Raw genomic sequence first — 16,062 nt, 5'->3', positions numbered from 1 at the left:
TATGAGTGACCTATGGCTTCTCTTTGAAGTGCGGTGTCTGAAAACACGTTCTGGTATCGGACCTTGTCAGCTTTTAAAGGGGGAGTGACAAATTACTTCACAAAATACTTTAATGTCAAATAACATCACATCATGATTGGCAGATGTTTCACAGGAAAATACAGAAAACATATTACCAGATATATATATAGTTAACAAAAGGCAAGCAGACAGAATGCCTGAAATGCCCGGAAAAAAACACCTACAAGGCAGCAAGAGAGGATGGAATTTTTATATGCGTATTATGCATGGAGTTATCTACGCACACGGAGAAATACGGTAATCAAATTCGATCGGCTGGGAGGTCTCACTCGTTCACTGTGAGCATACCCATCAGCCAAATAATCATTATTTTTTCACACATTTTGTTCAAGAACTTCAGTTATAATGCTGTTTTCCTGGTCGCATTGACACCAACTAACGCGCAATTTTATAACTTGATAATTTACCTAACAGCTGGGGTTACGTGAAACTAACTACCTTTCCTTGCTCTATGGCTATGCCTTTGCGCAGATGGATCCGTATGCGTATAACGCAAGGATGCTATAGCAAGAGTGAAAATGACTATTCCATTCAATTCAAGAGTCTCGATCAGACAAATCGTTACAGAAATGTATTTGTGTAAGTGTGTAGCAAGACTCTTGAATTGAATAAATTAATGATTTAAAGTCGCAATAGCCCCTGGCCCTTCAGTCGATGGAATTTTTTAAATGATTTTCATATAAGCCCTCGCCTTAATATAAATCCCAGTCGTTAGCGCAATTTTTTTATACCTAGTCTACGGCTAGAAATCTTTCCCATTCGTTTTAAAAGATCAATAATCTATGTTTAGCAGTTATTTTAAACAGAACATTATTTATAAGTAAACAGCTATCAGTTTTCATATTTTGTATATTTTGAAATCTTGTAATTCTCTACTTTGCAATTTTGTTTTTATATATAATAGGTATAGAAAAATAAGTACATCGCCCCAAATGCCTAGTGATATTTTTCGAAAAAAAATTTGAAATAAGACGCTGTATGTTTTAGGAAAAACACGGTAGATGAATGTTTTAATGTAAAAACTCCAGTAGTTCATTTTTCGCCGAAAGCTAATAGTGGTCATCAAACAGCGACACCCCGAATAGTGCCTAGCAGTATACTTCGATAAAAGCATAAAAAATCAAACAACAGTTATAAAAATGTTTACGTCAAACCACTTTGAGGCGACCTGTATATTCAAAAAAACACCCGATACAAAGTGAAACGAATAACGACTCTGAACACCGCCAGTAACCCAATATTACGTCCCTATATTGTAAGTATCGCGTAATTACATATCACTGCACCGCCAATTATGCTCATTCTAATGGACTACATCAGCGTTTCCCAAACTTTTTTGACCACGGAACACTTACGCTTTTTATCTCGCCTCGCGGAACACCAAAAAATGGAAGGGTAAAAATGGTGTAATTCAGCGGTTCCCAAAGGGTGTGCCGCGACGCACTAAAGTCGTCAAACGCACCGCAAAAACTAACAAAATTGTGTTAAACATAACTAAAATATGAATGAATGTTTTACATATTGTAAATGCTCTGTATATGAATCAATATACCGGTATCCATTTTTCCTTTCTATGTCGTTAACTTTCTATTACATAATGCCTTTTATGTTACGTAACAAGAAAGATAGAAGTTCTTGTTGCAATTTCGCGAGCTGCAGGCCTGCAGTTTATTTATCTGCTGAATCAAGTTTAGCGAACATGAGTAATTTTTTCAGCATTTTTAAAGTAAAATCAGGCAGAGATGGGGAGTGAAGAGCTGACTTTTTATCTTTACACGTTTGCCTATAGCATTGGTTCACAAACTGTGGTCCGAGGTCGCTTAGGGGTCCGTGAAGCGATTTTAGGGGGACCGCGAAACAACTTTAACCTCGGCGAGGAAGCACTTTGATTTTACTGTAAAATTTTGAAAACAAAAACCACAGTCTTATCCTGATGTCGCTGGTGTCGAGATGGCACTAAAATGATCATTCCATTTGCAACAACTTACGAATGTGAGGCAGCTTTTTCTTCATTACTCGCTATTGAAACAAAATGTTGAAACAAAATGGACGTGAATTACGATATGAAAGTTGCATTATCCAAAACAGAACCCAAGATAGAAGAACTGGAGCCAAGCAAGAGCACTCATCTCATTGAACTGTGTTAATGTCATTCAATATATGAATGCTTGATATACCGCGTTGCTGTTTGCTTCCATTTCTTTAGTGGACCGCAAGTCATCAGAAAAATTGTACGGGGGCCGTTATGCATAACTTTTCAAAAAGTTTGAGAACCACTGGCCTATAGCAAATAGCAAAACCAAAATGATTAGTGTCAACTTGATAATGAACTAGACCAGGGGTCACCAAACTACGGCCCGCGGGCCGGATCCGGCCCGCGGCGTCATTTTATCCAGCCCGCAATAACTCGCAAAAATGGCTAAATTTTTTTCCAAGGAAGATTTCTCCGAGCATCGTCTTCCTTGTTTATTTCGTAACATTGACCAATCAGCAAGATGCAAAAAAACGTGACGTAATAAAAAGCCTCTTCGCAACTCAGCTCAGATAACTTCGGTCATCCTGACAGATTTCCAGTCGTGGTTGTAAACAATACTTCGTTTTTGCGACTTTGAATGCTATTTGTTAGTTTTTGATTGAGTTTCGGAAATTTGGGAAGGAATCAAATAAGTCAACTATCATTTGCATCCTTAGGAGTTGTAGTTTTAATAGTAATTAGTAGTAATAAAAAATTAGTCTAGAAATAGCTGTGAAAAAATAGGCTAAAATTCTCCACCGGTACGCAACGTTTTCTGCGAAAGATGCACTTGTACACTCGTGGCGCGTGCTTTCGACGAAACTGTTTTCGTTTCTTGTGCTAAAATAAATGTTGAATGTGCATTTTGCGCTAACAGTACTATAATCCCTGGCGTACTGCTCCAATTTCACAAGTCACACTAACTTTTGTACTGCTCAAATGCGGATATTCATGTAGTATGTTACAAAAAAAATTTAAGTTCATCCGATTTAAATAAAAACTGCGCCAGTGGATAGATCTGAGTGAAAATAGAAAACAGTACTAAGTTTATAAACGAGAATATCGGTTGGAAACCGAAGACTTATCGATCGATAGTTAGGGGATCCCCCAAAACAGAAACTGCAGTTTCGATTCATCCGCTCTTGTAACTTGCGCACTGCGCATCGCACACACACACTCGGCGGGTTCCAAAATTCTCTCGCTTTACAAAAATCTAGATCACTATATCAATAATTGATTGATAACTCGCTAATTATACGACATAATTCGCCCAAAATCAATAGAATTCTGGTCCGAGATAAGATGAATGCACATGCAAAATCTGGAGCAGATTCAATCCCGCTTTCGTGAGATATCGTGTGCATCTAACAGACACACACACACACAGACAGACATACATACAAATACCTATCAATATACTTACCGATCTTAAGATCGATAAGTAAAAACGGTCAAGAAATAACCAAGATATCGGAATTTTAGTACCGCCCGACAGGGCAATAATTTTCATAAGGATTGTGTTACTTTTTTGATAAGAACTGAAAAAATAACACATATCAATCACTAATATTGAGACTATTTCGGGATTTTATTCTGGCAACGATCATTGACACCGCCGAAAGATCGTCGCAAATGAACGCTGGAGTTGTGCATGATAGTTTAATTTGCACTACGTATAAAAGGGGGGAGGCGGAATTTTTAAAAGCGTCGAAAGCTGAGAAATGTATGCGCTAATGAAAAAAATCAAATACCAGATATGTTGTTTATTTTATCTAAATTATGTCAAAATTTCATGGAATTCCAAGCTACAGCAGGCAGTCCGTAGTCGTTTTTAGCAGTAGCGGTATTCCAACACGGCATAACAGTACTTAGCAGAGGTGAAGCGTACATTATTTTGGCGCGAAATAGTCGATTTTGTAACATTCCTAATTCATGACAGCAACGTTTTGATAACAGCTAAACTCAGGATAGTTGTCTAGATATAGAAATCTTGTATAGTTGTTTTCCTAGAATGTTTTTGATCTATATTCTGCGATATAGATAGAATTAAATATTCAAGTCTTCAGAAATGTAGAATATATATTGTTAAATAAATTTGATGAATTTCCCAACTTTTGTGAATTTATTGTATTGCATTGACAAAAATATTCATCCGGCCCGTTTCAACACAGTTTGAGTCATACCCGGCCCGCGGTCAAAAAAGTTTGATGACCCCTGAACTAGACAGTAAACAAGCTAGGCGGACAGTTAACGATAATACCACCGACGGTGACGCGATATTGAACGGTCGCCAACTTCGCGATTGCGATGGAGACCAGTTTAGTGGTAATTTTGATCCATTTTCCACGGAACACTCGGAAGACGCTCACGGAACACTAGTGTTCCGCGGAACACAGTTTGGGAAACGCTGGACTACATGACTATTTACTTTCACTGCGAAAATGTTGAGTTAACCACCAGAGACAATGTTTCTAGAGCTTTAATTCCATTTCAAAATTCCTAATCGATTCCCAAATTGTAAAATTACGTAAATGTAACATAATTCGTATTTATTTTCAACTCTGCGAAAAGATCTCGCTACGAGAGAGGTTTCTGTCGGGTTTCTGCACTTTGAACCCTGAAACCCGCTTCCCGAGAACGTCTTCTGACGCTGAAAGCAGCTATAGCGGCTTTAGCGTCCCGTACGAGGTATGCAACTTTGAAGTCCCGTACGAGGTATGCAACTTTGAAACCCTCATATCTCGCGAACCATATATTATAAAGACAAGTTTTATATCGTGTGAAAGATAATCTACAAGACTACATATAATTTTAAAATAAAATATTGTGATCATCTTATGAAAATTGAAGAGCATAAAAAATTTCTGAAAAACTCCAAAATCAAATTGAAAAATCTTTAATTTGTTCTCGATTTAACCCAGTAGAACATCGACAACATTTGTAGAAGTTGAAGATAGCTTTTCAATGATACCATTAGATTGAAATTATGTTGCACCATTTAAATTTTAGAAGCATTTTTATTCGTGATTTTCTTTGTCGCAACATAAACGACCTAACACATTTACGCCGTTACGCAGCGACGTTACGCAATTACGTCGTCACTTGGCACGTTTACGTTCCATACGAAAAACACTTTTCCCCGCAAGCTCGTAAAGTCATTTAGGTGAGTTCGTACTCGTGAAGCGACCAACGACTTGTAAACGAAACACGGGGAATTTACGCATTACATCCAGCGTCAAAATTTGTTCGACGAAAACACAGAATATGCAGGGTTATTGCCGTTTAATTGCATAAAATATTAAAATCAGTAATGGCAAAAGTCCCATGCCGGTTCAACGCTTCCTGATGACATATATGCATAGGCCCTTGCTGGCATATTATTGGCCGGTTCATAAGACCGCACGGTCACAGACGTTAACGTAAAAACATCATCTTCCATCAGATGGTCATCAAATTCCGATTCGAATTCGTCACTGTCAGGATTGTTGGAATCGTTCAGATTTTCTTCTTTCGATAGATGAATACTATCCAATATTTCGTCGGAAAAATACTTTCGTTTAGAATCCATTGTAAATATAGCAATATGTAAATAATGTAGAATATAAATATTGTAAATTAGATACCGGTGCCACCATGTCTTCCACGTTCCTGTTATCGATTTTTTTTTAAATCTTCATGATATCCAACGGTGAAGAATTAGCCTTGATTTCCGGCGGAACCTCATAAACGCATGAGGATCAAATATTTCACTTTGGCCATTCATTTGCATTCCATATTCAGATAATAAACGTATATACGATGGTCTTCCTATTCCTAGCCATTTTATCTATGTTCGATTGAGATTCGTCTAAATATAGAGGTTTTATCTGCGGCCCAGGATATGATACTGATGCAATGATGGCACAATTTGAAATCAAGCTGTGAACGACCAGATGCACAATTGCGCAATCTACCTCACGCAAAGCTTTACGCACTAATCTTTAGTAAAATATTTGGCCATCATTACGTGTTATTGCGGACCGGGTAAAATGACGACGCGGACCGGATCCGGCACGCGGGCCATAGTTTGGTGACCCTGGTTTAGAAGTTACATTGATTTAAAAATATGAATATTACAAATTTTGAACGCGTCGAATCGATGCGACGCCGTGGGAGGTCAAGGTGAGAGAGTAGCGTCGTTCTTGGGATTCAGAGTTCGTTCTCACAGGCATCATTTCGGCTGACCGTTTCTATACTTTCGCAAGCTCCATTTCGCGATTGTGACGTCGTAGTGACGTAATTTTGAATGACGTAGTCAGTTGTGGATCATTAGTGATATGTTTAAAAATTGTTACGTCACGCCCACTAGAAGTGATTGAGGTAAGAAACTACACGAGTTCCCATAATTCCGAAATAGTGTAGCTACTAGTTAAATATAATTAGTTTAATATACCTCGCCATTGCCAATCCCAAAGTTGAATGTTCGTAAGACTAACGATGGAGGAATATGTCAATAATGTAACAAAATATAACGTACCTCTATTCTCTTTATCATGTGTCCAAACATTTCCTTATATAGTGTGATGTCAAGCTTCTTCTCCACAATAATACAATTAATTCCATTTCAATTCCGATCGCTGAGGTACAACATTATACAGCTAAATACTCCAACGAATAAACCATAACAAAAAGAATATCATAAAAAATAATCATGTAACAGATATCGCAATGGCCTAGTAGTAATAGCGTAAGACTTAGGTTAAGACGCAGGTTACACATCTTGGCGATACCGAACCGCAAAGTATCTGTTTTTCCAAATAATAGTAGCTCTTCACATATCGCCAGATATCAGTGGCTGTGCTTATTCCGAAATGCTTGATCGAGCGCCAAATACATATATGTATATATATAATAAGAAATATTACATAAAACAAAACAGCCAGGAATCTGGGCAATAAAGTCAGGTACACCATCCTTAACTAACTGCTCTTAATAATACATCTCAACAATACAGTACAAACGACATTCATGCCACCCGCATTTTTGTACCGGTAGCCTAGTCAACAAAATGTCTAACAGGAGTGCTCTATACAGGGCTACTGATCATTAAATCAGAAACAAGCAGTCCCCATAGTTTAATTAGTAATTTATGACAAATATAGCGAAATAAAAGACCTTAGAAAGTCCTAAATATAAACAATACACACAAACGGAAATGCTGCATCGCGTAGCCTAACCTAGTAACAAAATACCGAATAGCAATGCTCTAATCAGGGTTGCCAGATCCCACTGATGAAAAAAGCCAGATCAAAACAGAACAAAGCCAACAATTTTAATAAGTAAGTCACATGATTTGACAGATTTAAAACTCCGAGCACAATAGTGGATTTGCACAATTTTCAATATGTTGATTTAGAATTTTAGAGTCATCAGTTGATTTCGCGAGCCACACCAAATGTCTTTTCCCACTGAAAGTTGAAGTTTCGGTTGCTACCATGACGATGAAGGTTTACATATAAGAAAGATTATTGAAAGGAAGAATTAAATGTATATCCGGCATCTATCAAGCTGACATCTACATAACAATTTAAAAACATCTTAAAGCTTGCGATATACATATATACCTCAGAAAATTCTTCCGATATTTCAATATTGAAAAATATTTTATGCTTATTTTATAATGGACCTTTCCCCGACCTTTGACCCCCGGAAAATTCTTCCTATACTTTGCCATTGCAAAGTTTTCAGGGCTATTTTAAGAGTGCTTTTACGAGTTGGCGCCTGTAAAATGGGGTTTGTGTTTCAAACCATCATTATGATTCATCGCATACAACAATCTGTTTTTTAAAAGTACCGGTAAAGAATTTCAGGCTAGTCTATCACAGCTATTTCTACACTAATTTTTATTACTGCAATTAAATTAAAACTCCTAGGAAGACAGAGTGATCATTGAATTATCTGATTTTTATTTAAGTTTCCGAAACACAACTGAAAACTAACGAATAGAGTTCAAAAACGCGAAAACGAGGTAATGTTTACAACCACGCTTGAAAATCTGTCTGAGTAAGAAAAGTGTCTGAGCGGATGCGAAAAGGGGGCATTGTTACGTCACTTTTTTGCATCTTGCTGATTGGCCAATGTCACGAAGTAAACAAGGAAGTCGATGCTCGGGGAAAGGTCCATTGTCATGAAGTGTTGAAGAAATAAACTGACAAATAACACGCAAAACGATGAAAACGAGGCCTGCTTGAACATCTATCTGAGCGGCTGCAACAATTGCAATTGGTATGCCATTGTTGACTTATTTTTGATTGGTTGTGGCTTGTGGCTAAGGGAAAATGTAAATGTTGAGTAGGTAAGCTTGCTATTGTTGCACACAAAATACCGACATTGTATTTTATTTGATTTTTATAATAGGCAGTAGAATGAACATCAAAAAGCCAAACAAAAATTCTGATGCCAAACGTGTTTCAAAAAAGCCAAAATTGTGAAATTTGGCGGTAAAAAGCCAATATGGCAACCTTGGCTCCAATGCCCTCGGTGTTGCAAACAATAACACACTAAATTTAAATTCTGAGCAAACAATGCGTCGCCACACTAACATAACCATAACTTAACCAGAGATAAACATAATTGAAGAAACGATTTTTGAAATTATTGGTGGAGCAATAACAGTACCTTACATAGGCGTAGCTAGGGGTAGGGAGCGGGCCCCAAAATGTTCAACATTCTTTTTTTTAAATACAATTTTGTGGCATTTGCGGTAAAACATAAATCCTTACGATTTTTCCAACAACATTTTACTCCATTCTTGAACTATTTACAGAAAACTGAATTTTCCTGTCTTGCTAAACTGGTGGTGCACTAATAGGGCAGTGCCTGGAATGCTTTTCATTCTTTTCTGATTTCGATTTGCCGATCCGCATTTTGTCGAATCATAATCATTTGCCGTTATATTTCTCCGAGTGGCATATTTGATTACTTATTTGAAACAAAAAAGAGCGTTGCTCAAATATACGGATACGAAATTCAAAACGCCGTAGCGCGGGCATGCAATTAAATCTGTCACAGACTTACAGATCATGAGTAGACTAACGGTACCAGCCTTCACGATGTCATAAACCGTTGAAGGCATCAATTACAATGTCATAAAGTTAAGTTCCCAGACTTTATACCAAAATTATAAAGCGAATTCCAGATGAAATATCAGATCTTGCAGAAAATGAAAGTAATAACTTTGTAGCAAAAAATACTTTGAACACTTAAAATTTTAAGGTAATTGGTCCAGTAGTTATGGGGGAAAATACCATGAACAACAAGGACATAATAACAGAACGATCTATAGGTCCATTTCGTGTTCAGTTAGTACGAAGGTTTAATATAGTTTAAGACTGGCATGCGTTACCAACAACCAAAACATTTTTTACCTATGGGAAATTCCTGAAGGCGTAAGAGGCATTCATTGACATATTGTTCGCTGAACGAAATGTTGGCGTTATTCGGTTCTGGTGTTTTCTGCGGCATTTTGAAACGTTTTTTCATGCTTTCACATTGATAGCAATATTAAAATATTTATCATAATTGTATTCAGTGCAATTATGTATATGAACTTCAACCTTTTGATCCGAACAAAACAAATTACAAGTATTAAACCGATATTGCAGTATTGAGTGTTTGTGACAATATTTACTCGGAATAGCGCAAACAAATGAGTTATTTGCTGAAAATTTATGAATTCTTAAAAACCTATACGCGAGACAATTTCCTTTTTTAATTGTCCACAGTCCGACAAGAGTTACCAGGGGTCGCTCAGAGTACGCATTTAATTAATCTTAATAATTTTTGTCCGATTAATGACATATTGAATAGCATCTATTGAGTATCCAATTTAAAATTAATAGCGGGGTCATGAAATACTGAAATATTTTTTTTCGGGCTGGCAACTATCGCGTAACTCGCCAATCAGGATCTACATAATTCACTAGTTTCTACAGTGCTTTTAAGGTTCCCGGGGGTCAAGTATATGGCGTTCTAGAAATGTGTGTACCAATCATAACTATGATTCTATTTTTTGTGAAACGAATTTTATATTCTGGCGTCCATACCAACCAAATCCAGAAAATAAAATATAGTATGCATGGCATTCGCCTTTTCTAGTCTATGAGTGAGCGTGTACTATAGGTTTAGGTACTCGGTACAAATACATCAGCAATATTAGCTTGGTAGTCAATTCCTAAGTACCTTCCCATGGCTATGTGCATTAGGTTTGGTTTTTATATCTATCTGAAACAATGTGCATCCCAAATCTCTCATTTGAAAGGTGATAAATACATGGACGCTTGATAGTTTACCTGTATTGAGTGGCTGTGTCAGGTGCGCTGAATTTACCACCGCTACATGTCGCCGTCGTCATGACTTTATCGCGGTTAAAATGTTCTGATTTAAAGTTTGCCTTGCGTACATTTTATATAATATGATCATTTTTTAAAAACATTCATCGCAGATTTCAAAAAATCATTCGCATCGGTAGTGTATGCTTTACAAATTCGAAATCTATATACAATGAGTGGACAGTTACTGAAAATCTTGGAAGAATTTATAAATATAAATTAAAAAGGACCTGAAAGCGATAAAATATTTCCTGTCCTAAAATGCATTATGCTTTATAATCTCTACCAGAAAAAATTTACGCTATTTTAAGTACGAGTCACAAAAAAAACATTTAGAACAGTGGTTCTCAAACTTTTTAATCCGTGTTCTCTTTCTAGAATTTGTCAAGTCTCGCGCTCCACTTCAAAAATATCTAGCTAACAATAATCTACAAATAACAGATAGTAAGACAAAAGTATGTTTTGTTCAAAAACACGTGTACATAATATAGAAATGTAAACAATAAAGAAATGTAAATATCCAAAACATGGTGGGCAAGATTAAATCCAGCCAATTTTTTTTTTAGCTTCAACTAGCTTCACGCCCTTCTCAAAAAATAGTACTTCCGTAGTATGTGCAACAAGATGACGGACACCGGAACGTGATATGTATAACAGGTTAGGATTAGATCATAATTCCAGGTACAAATATTACGGGAGTCACTTGGGTAGTTCACGAACTCGTAATAGAACTAAAATAATGAAATTTGGAATAAAATTATGACCTAACCCTCTGCTGGTACACACACTACGTTCAGGTGTCCGCCATCATATTGCACATAATACGGGAGCGCCCAAAAAATTGTCTTTGTCCCTCTTATGGGACGCTCCCCACTGTTTGAGAACCACTAGTTCAAAAACTGAAGTGCTTATTTATATTATGAAACGCAGTAGAATCAATTAAACAACAGCTAACTAACAAGAAACACAGCGAGGATCATACATAAATTTTTTCATTTGGTATCTTCATCTTAGAACAAGGCAAGCATCAGCTGGTACATATTGAATCTCCTTTGTAGCGCAAATCAACACATTAAGTTTGGTATCTTGTAAATGAGCTGATTAATATTTTTTAAATAGTTTTTTTTTCTATGGTGAATTGTTGAAAGCAGTTTTATTTCACGTTAGACGTATGATTTTATAGTTATACAGTCAATTTGAGTTCAATTAAGTCGTGTTTTGCTTGGCAATGTAGAAAATTTTTCTGCTCGCTAAGGGTACAGTACAATTTGTGAATATAATTACGTTTCATAATCTCTATCATGACATACGAATTTTGCTCACAACCTTGGTTAGTTGGGTGTTAGTTGAAGAGGAGTCCGATTATTTTCATTTAAATCACTGGAGTCACTTCGACTCTTTTCATTTTTTAAACATTTATCGCAGATTTCAAGAAATCACTAGCATCAGTGGCGATATGCTTTCCGAATTCGAAATCTGTCTACGATGGGTGGACAGTTACTGAAAACCTTGGAAAAAATTTATAAATAGAAATCAAAAAACGATAATAATAAATTGTTTTAGGACAGGCACGGCTCCAAAGTTAAAATGCAAATGCTATTAAACAAGTCGAATTCTTTTATTGAGATCATCAATCTTTTCACACTAATAGCGTTTACGAAAAAGATAAGAATATATTCATGTTTAAAAATGCATGTAATCGTGAGCTCTGTACTCCCATTGCAGTTTACCCTGTACACCCGATCTAAGTAAACCAATATCGGTGTCTGATAGCGCCCGGTTCAAACTTATATTATATTCAGATTTTATGAAAGGCTTATTTAACCGACACAGACATCTACTATTGTCAAGGACCTGAAAGCGATTATATATATCCTTACTGATATTTGAAACTGGAATTTTCTAATCTGAGTCGAGAGTCGCATAAAAACGTTTTTTAATTCTTCAGCCTTTCTGAAAATTATTTGTTCATTCTTCGCAACCATTCCTATTATTTTATATTAATAAGTGATCGATGCTCAAATATATAGGCGGGTGGTACGGGTATGCAATTTCTTACAGTCGACTACCGGTACCGCATTCTTCACTCACCTGGCCACCAGATCGCGAACGCGGAATCTCCACAAGGTGCACAGTTTTCTATTATGATGACGTCACCGCACACACAAACACGGATCCCTTAGAACCAAAAGAAATTTTTAACTAAGTAAAAGTAATACCCTTATGGAGAAAAAATACAATTTTCAATCACTAAACATTTCGAAGCAATTGGTCCAGTAGCCAACGAGAAAAGCACTCGATATGTACACTGCGTGCCCATGAATAGGAGATAAAAATTTCCGATATATTTGTGAGTCAAGCAATCGGCCCAGTAGTAATATTTTGAACGGAACGAAGTGTCTTGTCTATTTCATTGCATACGGAATATATTTAAACACGACGAGTAAATCATTGCTCAGCGATATTCGAGGAATTTTAACCTGAGAAAAACAATATAATCGTATTACGAATAGGAATTCATGTTACAGTTATAAAGTTACTTAGATATTATATGATTAATTTGATAGAATTAACAATAAGTAACTTAAGGTATAAAACAGTTTGGGATTGCCTTGATCAAGTATATACGGGGGAACTTTTTGTCCAGGTAATCTTTTTATTAGGTTTCCTACAGCTTCGAACAAAGCTCTATGAAAGAAGGTACTGCTGGTACAAAGAAATTTGTTTTGTAAGAAAAACTTTCAATTAATCCGTGAGTAATCATTTTATGCAAACACTCTTTTTTCATTTTTTATAATAAAACAAAAAGACAAGTTCCTTTATATATTAATGAGTCAGACAATCGGCCCATAAGTAATATTTTGAATGATACAAAGTGTTTCTTTTATTTCATGCGAGACGAGAATCATATATTAAACACGTTGAGTAAATTATTGCTCATCGACAACTGACGGACTTTACCATGGTGGAAACTATAGCATCGTATAGCAACTTTGTAACGTTCATTTTCAATATAATTGAATTTTGATAGAGTTGACTATAACTAATATAAAGTATGCACCTATTGACCGATATTGACCTTTGTGGTGACACACCTTTCATTGTCGACAAACAATAAATCACGAGATTCACTGTTCAAACATTTGTGCATATTGAGTATTTCTGTTTTAGCAAGGGGAGCGGAACAACTTCCTATTAATAGCTTACTGAGGTTGCTAGTCGGACGCAGCTTTTTTTATGTGGTTGGTTTTGAGCTTAGGCTTCCTGAGTTGGTTATTAATTCGGTTTAAATCAGCCAAGTTGAGTGCAATCAAGTCGTGTTATGCTTGGCAATGTAGGCAATTTTTCTGGTCGCTAAAAGTACAGTATTGTCAGTATAATTTGTGAATAGCATTACGTTTCATATTCTCTACCAGAAAATACGAATTTTGCTCACAACCCTGGTTACATATATACAGATTTTCATAATCGAATAGAAAAATGCTAAAATATGACTAAACTAGGTGAGCAAATTATCGTTTGAACAATAAGCATTAAGGTTTAAGGATGCTTATAATCCCCAATTGATTGGCTCCCATTTTTTACAGCACATTTGGTTTTTATGGCGCGTTTAGGCGGATAGCATTTTAATTACAAAACCTGGATTGTCGAATATTTTGTTTCTTCTATCTGAACAGGGCCTAGAACAGGGATGGCGAACCACTGACTCGCGGTTTATTCGTGACCCGCCAAGGCACGAATAAAATAGAAAAAATGATAACATGCTAACCGTTGTGTGCCGTTATTCATAGTGATTTGTTCAAAAAGAATAGTTTTAAAACAATTGTTCTAAATCAAGTTTTTTTGCCTGTTTTGTTCAAAATGGCTGTACTATTTTTTTTGTATTGGATAGGTTGAAGAAAAGGGATGCAAAAACTTGCCAAGCGCTTCTTATTTGCAATAAATTCTTCAAAACGCCACAAATAACGATAGAGGCTCATGCACACTTTCTCAGGTTGTATCTCAGTGGTTGGCGCAGTACGACGCAACCGATAACGTAACGCCATTACGTAAACGACCCCGCGACGAAACCACCTTGCGAAAATTGAAATGCGATCGAATAAATGAGTTTGTATAATCTTGAAAAACTCTATAACTTCAACCTTATAAACAAAGCTTGCTAAGCATAAATTAACCGAACAGTATTAACCGTAATAATGCCTTCATTTTATGAAAAAAATGTCAATACATGAACTCGAAATCCACATCATGGCGTCATAACAGATTAGTTGAGGCGTCTTTGCATCAGAGGACTTACAATTAACATAGGCCAGGCTAGCGTGTCTCATCCGCCGTCGATGTAAGCTTTTTCTTTATTATCGCAAACCACTCTTTTTGTCGAAGGCTGCCATTCTTCTAAATAATTTCGTAGTAGGCTTGTGAGCCAATTTTCATGATTTTTCGTCTCTTTGATATCTCTGATAAACATTCCGGTTAAAATCTTATGACTTTTGTGGAGATACGAAAATGGTGATAAATGTACGCAATAGAAGTAAAAATCCAAATAGGAATTTTTACTTACATTTTTAAAATTATAATTCCGGCTGCGTGTTCAGCTGATCGAATGCAACGTTTTGGCGTAGTTTCGCGGCGATGCAAGGGGTATTTCAATAAAAAAAATACAAAAAATACAGAAAAAAGGGATTTAAAACAAGCCTTTGTTTTAAAACACGATGTTTTTTTTTATCCAATTAAAGAGTTTTTTTAGAATTGATAAAACCCTATATTCAGCTATTGGCTCTGACATCGTTTATGACATAACAATCCAATGCATGTTCATTCCTCGCAACGTCTTGTCTCTTTCAGAAGTGCATCTGCAGGTTGTACGAGAACGAGATGCTACTTTGCATTTTATTAGTTTCTCGCATACAAAGCCGTTGAGAATACAAAATCTTTCAGACTTGAAATAAAAACCTAGAAATCTGGAATAACAATGGGGCAGTGTGAAAGTGCTTTTAATATGGTTAAAGCTGATATAAAAATATAGCACTATCAGATTGAAGTTCCCTTCAAACTCTTTGGAACCGTAAAATAATTTGGCGCATCATCCTAAACGTAATTCATATGTGTGTTTTCGCACTCTTAATCGAGTGCCATAAAAAGTTCCTGATAAAGGCCTGTAAAGTAAAGCACTAAACTACACCAATATTAACAGAACCGTTGTATTACGATTTGTTTCAGAAGTTTCTTATATATTCAAACATTGATTAAATATCTGTGACCCACTCTCTTCTGTTCCGCGATAAAAATATGATTTTTGACCCATTCATTGAAAAAGGTCCGCCATCCCTGGCCTAGAACAATCCACTTCGCTTGGGGCTTCGCAATTGTTAAGCCTGCTCTGAAATACATTATGCCATATATTCTTCACTATGACACAAAATTTCACGCTTTTTCAAGTATATGTCAAACACAAAACGTTTAAAACAGTGGTTTTCGAACTTTTTGAGCCGAGCACTCTTTCTGAAATTTTTCAAGTTTCGCGCCCAACCCCTAAAATATCTAGTTAACAATAAACTACAAATAACAGATCGTATGGCGGGAGTATGTTTTATTCAA

Source organism: Styela clava, chromosome 14 (genome assembly GCF_964204865.1).
Source record: "Styela clava chromosome 14, kaStyClav1.hap1.2, whole genome shotgun sequence".
NCBI lineage: Eukaryota > Metazoa > Chordata > Ascidiacea > Stolidobranchia > Styelidae > Styela > Styela clava.
Note: the sequence above shows the minus strand (reverse complement) of the source record.